The sequence below is a fragment of the Triticum dicoccoides genome, chromosome 1B (genome assembly GCF_002162155.2).
Source record: "Triticum dicoccoides isolate Atlit2015 ecotype Zavitan chromosome 1B, WEW_v2.0, whole genome shotgun sequence".
Lineage (NCBI taxonomy): Eukaryota > Viridiplantae > Streptophyta > Magnoliopsida > Poales > Poaceae > Triticum > Triticum dicoccoides.
This window is the reverse complement of record NC_041381.1, coordinates 400,457,055-400,468,428: the sequence shown is the minus strand read 5'-3', so window position 1 is coordinate 400,468,428 and position 11,374 is coordinate 400,457,055.

Here is an 11,374-nt window from a genome sequence, read left to right as displayed (position 1 = left end):
TGTCATGCTAGCTGGAGTTCTCAGAGCAAGACGACGGGACAAAGATGGTGATCGAATCAACGTTCATTTGAAGTGCAACCTGGATCGTGAAGATTATACTAGTTTGCGTTTCCCCTTCATCTTACCCTACGCTTGAATCTCGAGACGAGATTCTTGTTTAGTGGGGGTGAGTTGTCACATCCCTAGTTCTGGCCTGACCTATGCTTGCTTCCATGTGTGCATCATGTTTAAATTCAAATGAAATTTGAATTGAGGAATTTTCAAAAGCCTCAGGAAACCTTTAAAAATAACCAACATTTAAATCTTCTCAAATGAGTCCAAGAAATTGTTCCTGTTACTCCATAGAAATATTGGTAAGAGGTAAAATTCAAACCAATATTTATGGAGTCACAGAGATAATTATTTTGGCCATTTGAATTAATCCAATAACTATTTGCTTTGGATTTATATTTGATATATATTAAATATGACTCCAATAATTCTGGAAGTTTGTGAGTGGCTTTGTATATATTTTAGCAAGCCACATAAAAACCTACAGAATTTATAAAAAAATGATTTAGTATCTAAAACTAAATCAAAACAAACTGCAGAAAATAGAAAAGAGAAAGAAAGAGAGAGCAGAAGGACTACCTGGCGCTCACCTCTCAGCCCACCTGGCCCGGCACTGTGGCTGAGGCCTGGCCCAGCCCACCACCGCCACCTCCCCGTGTCGCGTTCCTCCCTGCCAGGAGGACGGGCACGCGCCCGGCGCGCGCGGCCACGCGCCCCGGCCACCTCCTCCCTGCCTGGCTGCCTCCTCCTCCCCTGGTCGCCTCCCGCGACGCCACGCAGCCCCCTCACTCCTCTCTCTCACTCTCTCCCGACCCCTTCTCCCTTCTCTGCTCTTCCCCTCTCGCGCCCGAGCACGCTCGTCGCCGCCGTCCACTGCCACCACGGCCACCGGGCCTCCCTCGCTTCCCCGACTAGCCCACAAGCTCCGCCACTCCGTCCTCGACCCATCTCACCGAGCCACGCCCCTCCAGAAGCCCCCGAACGACCTCACTGGGCTCGTCTTCTACCTCGGACCTGCCGGCCATCACCGTCAAATCCGTCGGCTCCGGACCGTCCCCGACCTCGCCGAGCGTTCCGTCGTCATCGCCGTGAGCTCCTGCTCCTGCTCCCCCTCTCCGCTCCCTCTCTCGCACGTTGTAGCTGCCGCACCACATCCAACCGCACATGCCGGCGCCCGCACTCGTCGCCGGTGATGCTCCGGTGACCATTTGGTCCCGGGCATGCGCCCAACGCGCTCCCCGCATCGCGTAGAGCCTCCGAGGCACCTCGCCGCGCTTGTTTGCGCACCGCAGCCCCATCCCCACTTGCACCCGAGCTTCGGCCGCCGCCGAGCTCGTCGTCGGCGCCGATTCCGGCTGCCCCGACCCCAACCGGCTCCACCAGAAGTTGCGGTATGTTCCCAGCTACCCATAGCCACCCTCTGCGACTCGTTTGGTTCCCGAAACGGCCAAAACCACTCTCGCCGCCGCGTCGGGCTCGCCGTCGGCTAAACGCCGGCGACCGTTGACCCTTGACCGGCGTGGGTTGACCCCACTGCCGGTTTGACTCTCCCCTCTCTCCCACTGACATGCGGGCCCCGCCCGGCTAACCAAGTTAGTTAGGGTTAATTTTAATTAGGTTAGTTAGTCCAGACACTGACACGCAGGGCCCACAGGTCAGTTTGACCTGGATGGCGCCCGTTGACCTTCTGAGGTCAGCATGAGGTCATGCTGACGCAATAATTCCTTTCTGGAATTAAAATAAATTAGGAAATGATTATAAATTCCAGAAAATTGTATAAACTTCTAAAATTCATAAAAATTCAACCGTAACTCCAAATGAAATAATTTATATATGAAAAATGATCAGAAAAATCCAATCTATCCATCTGTACCATTTTCATGCATGTTAGAACAACTTATAGCTGCTGTTTAGCACAAATCAAATAAAGAGCATTTGAATTTCACATATGGAGTTTGGTTTTGAATTTAGGGTTCAAACCAACTTCATTTAACTTTGTTGCTAGCTGCATTAGCTCAAACCACAGCATATTGCCATGTCACACTCATGCATCATACTGTTGCATTGCATTGATTATGTTCTTTCTCTGTTGCCGGTGTTTGTCCCCTCTCGATAGACGTGGTTCGACGATGAGTTCGATGACACCAATGAAGAGCTATATTATCTTCAGAAGTGCCAGGCAAGCAAAACCCCCTTGTTCATTCCGATAAAATCCCACTCTCTCGCTCCTGCTCTCTTTTACTGCATTAGGACAACAACGACATATTTGTTACTTGCTGCGGTAGTTGAACCCCTTTATCCTCTGCATGACCTGTCATTGCCACAGTAAATAGATGAAACCCACTAGAATGAGTAGGAGTTGTTTGAGCCCTGTTGTGCCTACTCATTCATGCTTGTTTGTCATGCCTGCTACTGCTTAGAGTTGAGTCAGGTCTGATTCATCGGGGATGAATCAGAGGCGTGTGAACATGTCCTACTGTGTGTGAGCTAAGTGTGTGAACACGATATGGTAAAGGTAGCGGTGAGAGGCCATGTAGGAGTACATGGTGGGTTGTCTCATTGCAGCCGTCCTTAGGAACTGAGTTCTGTGTTTGTGATCCATGACCAGTTACTACCACACATTGGGTTCCGGTAACTCGACCCCTCTCGACTTATTAATCAACATGATCTCTGTCCAGGAGTTGCAACTAGTTTCTGGTGTTTGTAGGTAGTGTTAGTAGTCTACCAAGTGGCACCCGGTACAGGTGGGCTCGGGACAGACTAGGCACAGTGGCCCGGTGTACCAAGTAGCACCCGGATGGTGGGCTTGGGAACCCTGCTCACATCGTTTGGGGCCGTAAGCGACACCCCGGCCGGATCTCCTTGCGGATGGAACCCGAATAGGCGATAAACCTGGACTAGAGACTTGTTCGGTTAGTCAGGTCGTGGCCGACTCCCTCGCCCGGCTTCCGCTTGAAGGTTGCCGAGGTACATGACGTGTACAGGGCGGTAAGTGGCGAGAGCGTGTGTGAAGAAGTACACCCCTGCAGGGTTAACATCATCTATTCGAATAGCCGGATTCCTCGGATATGGAAACTTGGACCCCTTGCATAGTTCATATACAAGTGAAAGTGGATACTCTAAAACACGCAAGATAAGCGTGAGTGCTATGGATGGCGTTCTCGTAGGGAGACGGGAGCGGATCCATAGTGGTGTATTGATATGGTGAATATGTGGACTCGTGTGCGCCACCTCAAAAAAGTTACTTGCAGTCGTAGTTCAGGATAGCCACTGAGTCAAAGCTGGCTTGCTGTAGTCAAACTCCACCATCCCCTTGTTGAGAATGATGCATATGTAGTTAGTTCTGATGTAAGTCTTGTTGGGTACATTTGTACTCATGTTTGCCTATTTTATGTTTTGCAGAGAGACTTCAGTCTCACTAGTAGTTCCGCTTGGACTTCGACGTTTAGCTTGTTACCTCAGCTACGATCTTGTGCCCTCGGCAGGATCTGGTAGATAGTCAGGCTTCTCAGCCTTTTTCATTTATAGATGTCTGTACTCAGACATGATAGCTCCCGCTTGTGCTTTGACTTGTATGCTCTGAGTGTTGGGTCATGAGACCCCTGTTTGTAATATCTCGCTCCTCGGAGCCTATGGAATAAATTACTTGAGTCGTAGAGTCATGTTGTGATGCCATGTTGTATTTGCACATATCGAGCATATTGTGTGTATGTTATTGAAATGCTTGGTATGTGTGGGATCTGACCATCTAGTTGTTTATCTTTAGTAGCCTCTCTTACGGGGAAATGTCTCCTAGTGTTTCCACCGAGCCATGGTAGCTTGCTACTGCTCCGGAACACTTAGGCTGGCCGGCATGTGTCCTTCTTCGTTCCTGTGTCTGTCCCTTCGGGGAAATGTCACGCGATGAATACCGGAGTCCTGTTAGCCCGCTACAGCCCGGTTCACCGGAGTCCTGTTAGCCCAGTGCTACAGCCTGGATTCACTCGCTGATGACCGACACGTTCGATGTTGGGTCATGGATGCCTGTCCCTGTAAGTTTGTGCCACTTTGGGTTTACGACTAGCCATGTCAGCCCGGGCTCCTTATCATATGGATGCTAGCGACACTATCATATACGTGTGCCAAAAGGCGCAAACGGTCCCGGGCAAAGGTAAGACGACACCCGTGGGAATACCGTGCGTGAGGCCGCAAAGTGATATGAGGTGTTACATGCTAGATCGATGTGGCATTGAGTCGGGGTCCTGACATCTGTCGACTTGAATTTCATTCCCATGGCTTACTCTAGAAGTTTGCTATTTGGATCCCGGGGTTTGAATTACCATAGAGGTGGGCATCTCACAGAATGTGGTGTTATGCAGACGAGCATAGCTCTCGGATATAAATGAATGAGATGCTCCTGTATCGAAAAGAACAGATGTCGGGTGGCAATTAACAAGGAGCGTACCAAGAACGACGTTGGGATCCTCTTGAGCTTCTTCGGCAGAGATACAGTTGACATGGCCATGTGCAGCGGTGGCCGGCTTGGCGTAGAACGCTTTCCCTGTCAGCTTGCCACGGCCAACAGCTTTCCCAGATTGGTTGGGGTTGGTCTGGGGGCACTCGCGCAGATAGTGGCCCGATTCCCCACACTTAAAGCAAGTCACGGAACTGGTTCGTGGAGGAGCACTGTTGGTTGGACCACCATAGGGCTTGGCTGGTGCAAACTGTTGAGCGGGGCGAGGCGCCTGGAAGGATGGCCTTGGTGTGAACCTGGGTGGCAGGGCAGTGTTAGGCACCCACACGCGGCGCTTCTGAGGACCAGCACCGGATGAGGAATCCATGTCACGGCCATGCTTGCCTGTTGCTTCATAATCAGTCTGACCAGACTCGGCACTGATGGCTTTGTTAACAAGCTTCTGAAAAGATGTGCACTCATGCAGACGGAGGTCGCGACGAAGCTCGGGATTAAGTCCCTTGCGGAACCTTGCTTGCTTCTTTGCATCAGTAGAGACTTCCTCAGTCGCATACCGTGCTAGGTTACCGAACTCCCTGCTGTATGCATCCACAGAGAGTCGGCCTTGAGTGAAACTGCAGAACTCCTCACGTTTACGGTCCATGAGACCCTCCGGAATGTGATGTTCACGGAAAGCCTCGCTGAATTCAGCCCAAGTAGTGACATGGCCCGCTGGGCGCATAGCTCCATAGTTCTCCCACTAGAGACTGGCGGGGCCTTCGAGATGATATGCAGCAAAGGTGACCTTATCAGCCTCAGCTACTAACGCAGAACGCAGTTTGTGAGTAATACTGCGAAGCCAGTCATCAGCGTCGAGAGGCTCGACGGAGTGGTGGAAAGTGGGTGGATGTAACTTGATGAAATCACTGAGTGACACCAAGTTATTCCTCTGATGGTGTGCTGTGTTTTGCTCGATGCGCTCCAACAAATGGTTAGTCTCCCGCTTGTTTCTCTCGGCTTCCAGCATAACTTCAGCCAGAGAGGGAGGGTGAGGCAGGTTTGTTCCCCCAACTCTGCTGCCTTCGGCCTGCTCTGGGGGAGCAGGGTTGGTGCGGGTGTTAACCATCCTAGGAAAAATGAAGCAATGGTTTAGTCCAGGATGATAAGATTCTGACATAGAAATGTAGAATGTAATGGATAACTTGGAATGTAAGATGAGCATCCGTATGACATGGTAGATACAGAAACTACTTCTTTTATTCCATCGTCATACACACCATACAAGGTTTAGTACAGAACCAAACAAAGTACTGCTACGGTGAAATAGGATTACATCTCATCGGAGGCATTCCGAGATCCTATACATTATTTTTCTACACCTCCGAAAGGCGGTACAAGCTAAGGCATATCCCACGAGTCACGCAGGACGGTGGACGATACAGCTAGTACGATACTAGTGATACTACTACTAACTCAAACAGCTCCATAGTAGTCTTCATAGAAGTCACCTCCATAGCCTGGAAGCTCAACGTGATCATCCGGAAACAGTTGGTCCTGTGGAGCTTGTGGACCATAGGGGCTAGGATGAGGTCTTGGACCAATAAACGGTGGCCTGCGGGGACCACGAGGTGGGGTGATGCCTCCTACATCATGCCAATCCATCACGTCTGGCAGAGCAGACCTCACAGGATAGAGATCTTGCATATCCATATATCCCGCTTGCACAGCCGGTGCAAACCGAGTCAAAGTGGCCCAATGATCAGCACGGGTATTGAAAAGCTCTAGCCTCAAGGCCCGATTTTCATGGTCCTTGTCTTCAAGCAACTGTGCAGTGGTGCGGGTCCGTGAATCCTCCTGGGTGGAGTCAGCATAGATAGCCTGGAGATACCCTTGTGCTCCCGGGAGTGATGCTGGCATATACCGAAAATCAGAGTCCCAAAATAGGCCAGTCCTGACTCGCATGATGGTCATCATAGAGTAGGCAGCATCCTGCACAACCATCTCAATAGTAACCCCGAGTCCATAGGAGCAGTGGAGGGGCTCGGTAGATCCAGGATAAGATGGAAATATCCTAACAGTACAAAGATATTGACTTTGGTTAAAGTCTCGGAATTGCTCTTCGACCGTGTACTCAGGATACCAACGGTACCCTGCCTCAGTCATTACCCTGACCAACATAGCAGTATGGCCGGGTACATCTAGACATCGAGTCAAACGAACCACTTGATTCTGAGGACGGGTCGCCATCTGGAACAAGATAACACAAGACATTAAGATTCCTAGCAGAAATTGGACAGCATAACGGCTGTAAATGCTCAAAAAGGATATTGAGGCATTTGACAAAGAATTGCATAGACTCTCAACAACATCATATCAAGGTTCTGGGTTCATCTTAGCAACATAATGGGGTAGTAGCACTGAACTAGGCTTGTAACCATCAAACCTATAAGGTACTACTGATTAGTAACACGTGAACCTGATAGAGAGGAGGGATCCTAGTCCTTAACTCCCGGTAGAAGAATAGACTGACTCAGATCAGAATGTTATGAGATAAAGGAGTAAAAAGAGCCTTACGTTCCATCCCATAAACAATTCCCCTACATATAACTAAAGCATTTGTAGACTCAACATCGACCAGTTTGGCTTGGAGAACCTACAGGCAGTCCGGCTCTGATGCCAACGCTGTCAGGACCCCGACTCGATGCCACATCGATCTAGCATGTAACACCTCATATCACTTTGCGGCCTCACGCACGGTATTTCCACGGGTGTCGTCTCACCTTTGCCCGGAACCGTTTGCGCCTTTTGGCACACGTATATGATAGTGTCGCTAGCATCCATATGGTAACGAGCCCGGGCTGACATGGCTAGTCGTAAACCCGAAGTGGCACAGACTTACAGGGACAGGCATCCATGACCCAGCATCGAACGTGTCGGTCATTAGCAAGTGAATCCGGGCTGTAGCACTGGGCTAACAGGACTCCGGTAAACCGGGCTGTAGCGGGCTAACAGGACTCCGGTATCCATCGCATGACATTTCCCCGAAGGGACAGACACAGGAACGAAGAAGGACACATGCCGGCCAGCCTAAGTGTTCCGGAGCAGTAGCAAGCTACCAAGGCTCAGTGGAGACACTAGGAGACATTTCCTGGTAAGAGAGCCTACTAAGAATAAACAACTAGATAGTCAGATCCCACACATACCAAGCATTTCAATCATACACACAATATGCTCGATATGTGCAAATACAACAAGGCATCACAACATGACTCTACGACACCAGTACTTTATTTAAGGCTCGGAGAGCCATACATAGCATACACACAAGTACGGGTCACACGACCCAGCATTCAAGTCATACAGACATACAAGCCAACAGCGGAAGTAACTTGTCTGAGTACAGACAACTAGTAAAATAAAAGAGGCTTGGAAAGCCTGGCTATACTACGTGGTCCTTCACAAGCTCAGGATCACCACCTGGGCCTCGGTCTACTCATCGATGTTAACGTCTACGAAGAACACATCAGAAGGGGTTGCAGCGTCTTCTGAAAAATGTAAATTAAAGCAACATGAGTACAAAGGTACTCAGCAAGACTTACATCAGATCCTACATACATGCACATTATCAAGAAGGGTTGGTGGGGTTATTGCAGCAAGCCAGCTTTGACTCTTGGCTAAGCTATCCTACGATACACCAACTTGAAATGGTTTTGCGCACACGAGTCCACTACTCACCACTTCAATACACCACCGAGGATCCACCTCCGTCATCCTACAGAAGAGCCATCCTCGGCACTCACGCTTATCTTGAGATTTTTAGTAGTATCCATTTACTTGTCTATGAACTATATAAGCAACCAAGTAGTCCTTTACCGTGGACGCGGCTATTCGAATGGATAATGTTAACCCTGCAGGGGTGTACTTCTTCATACATGTTTCCACCACTTAGCGTCTACACACGACATGTGCTCGGCAGACTTCAAGCGAAAGCCGACGTGGGTGTAGACCACGACCTACCTAAACACCTAAGTCTCTAGTCCAGATTTATCGCCTATCCAGGTTCCATCCGCAGGGAGTCCGGCCGAGGTTTCCACATACGGCCCCGAAGGATGTGTACAGGGTTCTCGAGATACCTAACGGGTATCGGGTACACCATGCCACGTACCTACCGCATCACAGCCCACCCCTACGGTCAGCGCTGTCCACGGCCTCCAGTAGGCTGCAAACACCAGAAACTACTTGCAACTCCTGGACAGAGGACTAAAGTGAATAAGAAGTCGAGCGGGGTCATATTTCAGGGCCCAATGCATGGTAGTAGCTAAATCTTAAATCACGCATATAGATCTCAGTGCTTAAGGTCGACTTCAATGAAACAACCCACCATGTACTCCTACATGGCCTTTCATCGATACCTTTACCAAATCGTGTTCACCACATCACTCTCATTACCGGCATGATCATTTCACTCTAGCCCATCACCCAGATGAATCAGACCTGACACGACCCTAAGCATAGTAGGCATAGCAAGGTAGGAACAACACATACATATGGCTCAAACAACTCCTACACATGCTACTGGGTTTCATCTAGTTACTGTGGCAATGACAGGTCATGCAGAGGAAATGGGTTCAACTACCGTAGCACACAGCAGTTTGAAACACGTTGTCTTAATGCAGTAAAAGAGAGCAGGAGCGAGAACATGGGATTGTATCGACATGATCAAATGGTTGGTTGCTTGCCTGATGGGTCGATGCACTGATATGGTTCTTCGTTAGGGTAATCGTGGTACTCCTCGGAGGCAGAACCTGCCGCAAAGAGCACCGATACACAACATTACCAAACAATATGCAACAATATGATGCATGCATGAAACATGGCAATATGAGTGTGTTGGGCTAATGCAACTAAAACCAGATGGGTTTGAACCATTTTGAATCAAAGATTCAAGTTTCAAACTCATACATGGCCCTTATAAGTGCTTTAACTTGTTTTGCAATAAACAGTAGGTTAGCTTGTTTAAACATGCATGAAACCAGTACAGATGGATAGATTGGATTTTTCTGATCATTTTTCATATATAACACTTTGCATTTGGAGCTATGGTTGAATTACTATGAATTTTTGAAGTTTAGAACATTTTCTGAAATTTATAAATCATTTTAGATTTATTTTAATTCCAGAAAAGGATTACTGCGTCAGCATGATGTCATGCTGACCTCAGCAAGTCAACAGACTGGTCCAGGTCAAACTGACCGGTGGGTCCAGGGTGTCAGTGCAATTAGTTTAGCTAAAAATTGATTAGAACTAAACCGGATTAGTTAACAGGGCTGGGCCCCACCTATCATTGACTCAACAGAGTCAACCAGGGCCCACCCGTGGTCAAAGTCAAACTGGCTGCACCGGCGTTTAGCCGCCGGCGAGCCCGACGCGGCGGCGGAAGTGATTTTGGCCGTTCCGGCCACCAAATGGGTCGCGGAAGGCATCTAAGTGGAGCTGGGGACAAACCGCAGCTCTTGGTAGAGTTAGTTGGGGTCGGGGTGGCCGGAATCGGCGCCGGCGATGACCTAGGCGGCTGCCGGAGTTCGGGTGGAGGCGAACTCGGGGCTAGGGTGTGCGGTGAGGTGCGAGGAGTGTATGGTTAGACCCTACGCGACGTGGTGAGTGCGATGGACACCGAGAGGTGACCGGAGGATGGCCGGGAGCACGTCGGCGACGATCTCCGTGGCGGTGCGTGCGGGTGATCTTCGTGCGGTTGCTACACAGCTCGGGGGCGAGAGAGGAAGGGAAGGGGAGGTAGCTAGGCTCACAGGGCACTCGTGGAGGCAACCGGCAGGGTCGGGGACGGACTGATGCGGCGACCGCGTTGAAGGGGATCTCCGGTGACGGTGGACTCGGGCGAAGTCGGTGCGGTGGACTCGGGCCACACGAGCACGCAGGGCTCGGCTAGCTCGACGAAGAGGATGGCGGCGGAGCTCCTAGACACGGCGAGACGGAGCACGGACGGCGGGGAGCGCGGCTACGGCGATGGGGCGGCGGCGGTGGCGTCGGCCATGGCTGGGGAGCGCGAGGGAGAGGAGCTGGGGAGGAGAGGAGATGTCTGCGGGGTTCGGGGGAGAGAGGGGGATCGATCCCCGTCATCAGCTGGACGAGGGGAGCGGCGAGGCGGCGGGCAGCTGCGTGGCACGCATGCTGTGCTCGCCGCCGAGCACCTGCCTGCCTGCCTAGCCGAGCCAAGCAGCTCGCTGGCGTGGCAGCTGGGCTGGGCCGGCAGGTGGGCCGGTTAGTAGGCGCCAGGTAAGATTTCTTCCTGTTTTTTTCTTTTTCTACTTTTTGCAACTTTGTGGAGTTTTTTAAAAATACTTAAACGGTTCCAAAATTCACCACACTGCTCCTGGTCCATAGTTGGAATATTTCCAACATGAAACATTTTAGTTTGGGAATATTTGGGCATTTGAAATATTTTATATAGTTTTAAATGCCCAAACTCAAATACTTATGATTTAATTCAAAGACCTTAAGATGACCTAGAAAACTGTGCATCACTTTTGGCAGAGGTTCTGAACCAAGACAAAAATGATGGACATTTTAGAAGGGCATTTCAGGTTCATTGAAAATATTTTTAGTAAACCCTAGTTGTTTCAGAGGGGGCTGGGGGTTCTGTCATCCCCATTTCAAGTTTCTGTTGAGAAAAATAGACATGATGCAACACTCTAATGCATGAACTAGCTAGGGTGTGACAGTCAACTTGTAGTTGAAAACCAGGCCGGTTTAAAAAACACCGGGCTAATAAGATGACTGAAAAGCCATACCAGGTCATAGACATCGATTTACATAGAATTCTCAAAAAAGAAAGATGACAAAGGCAAATAAAACCATGTAGTCGAGGCTTTT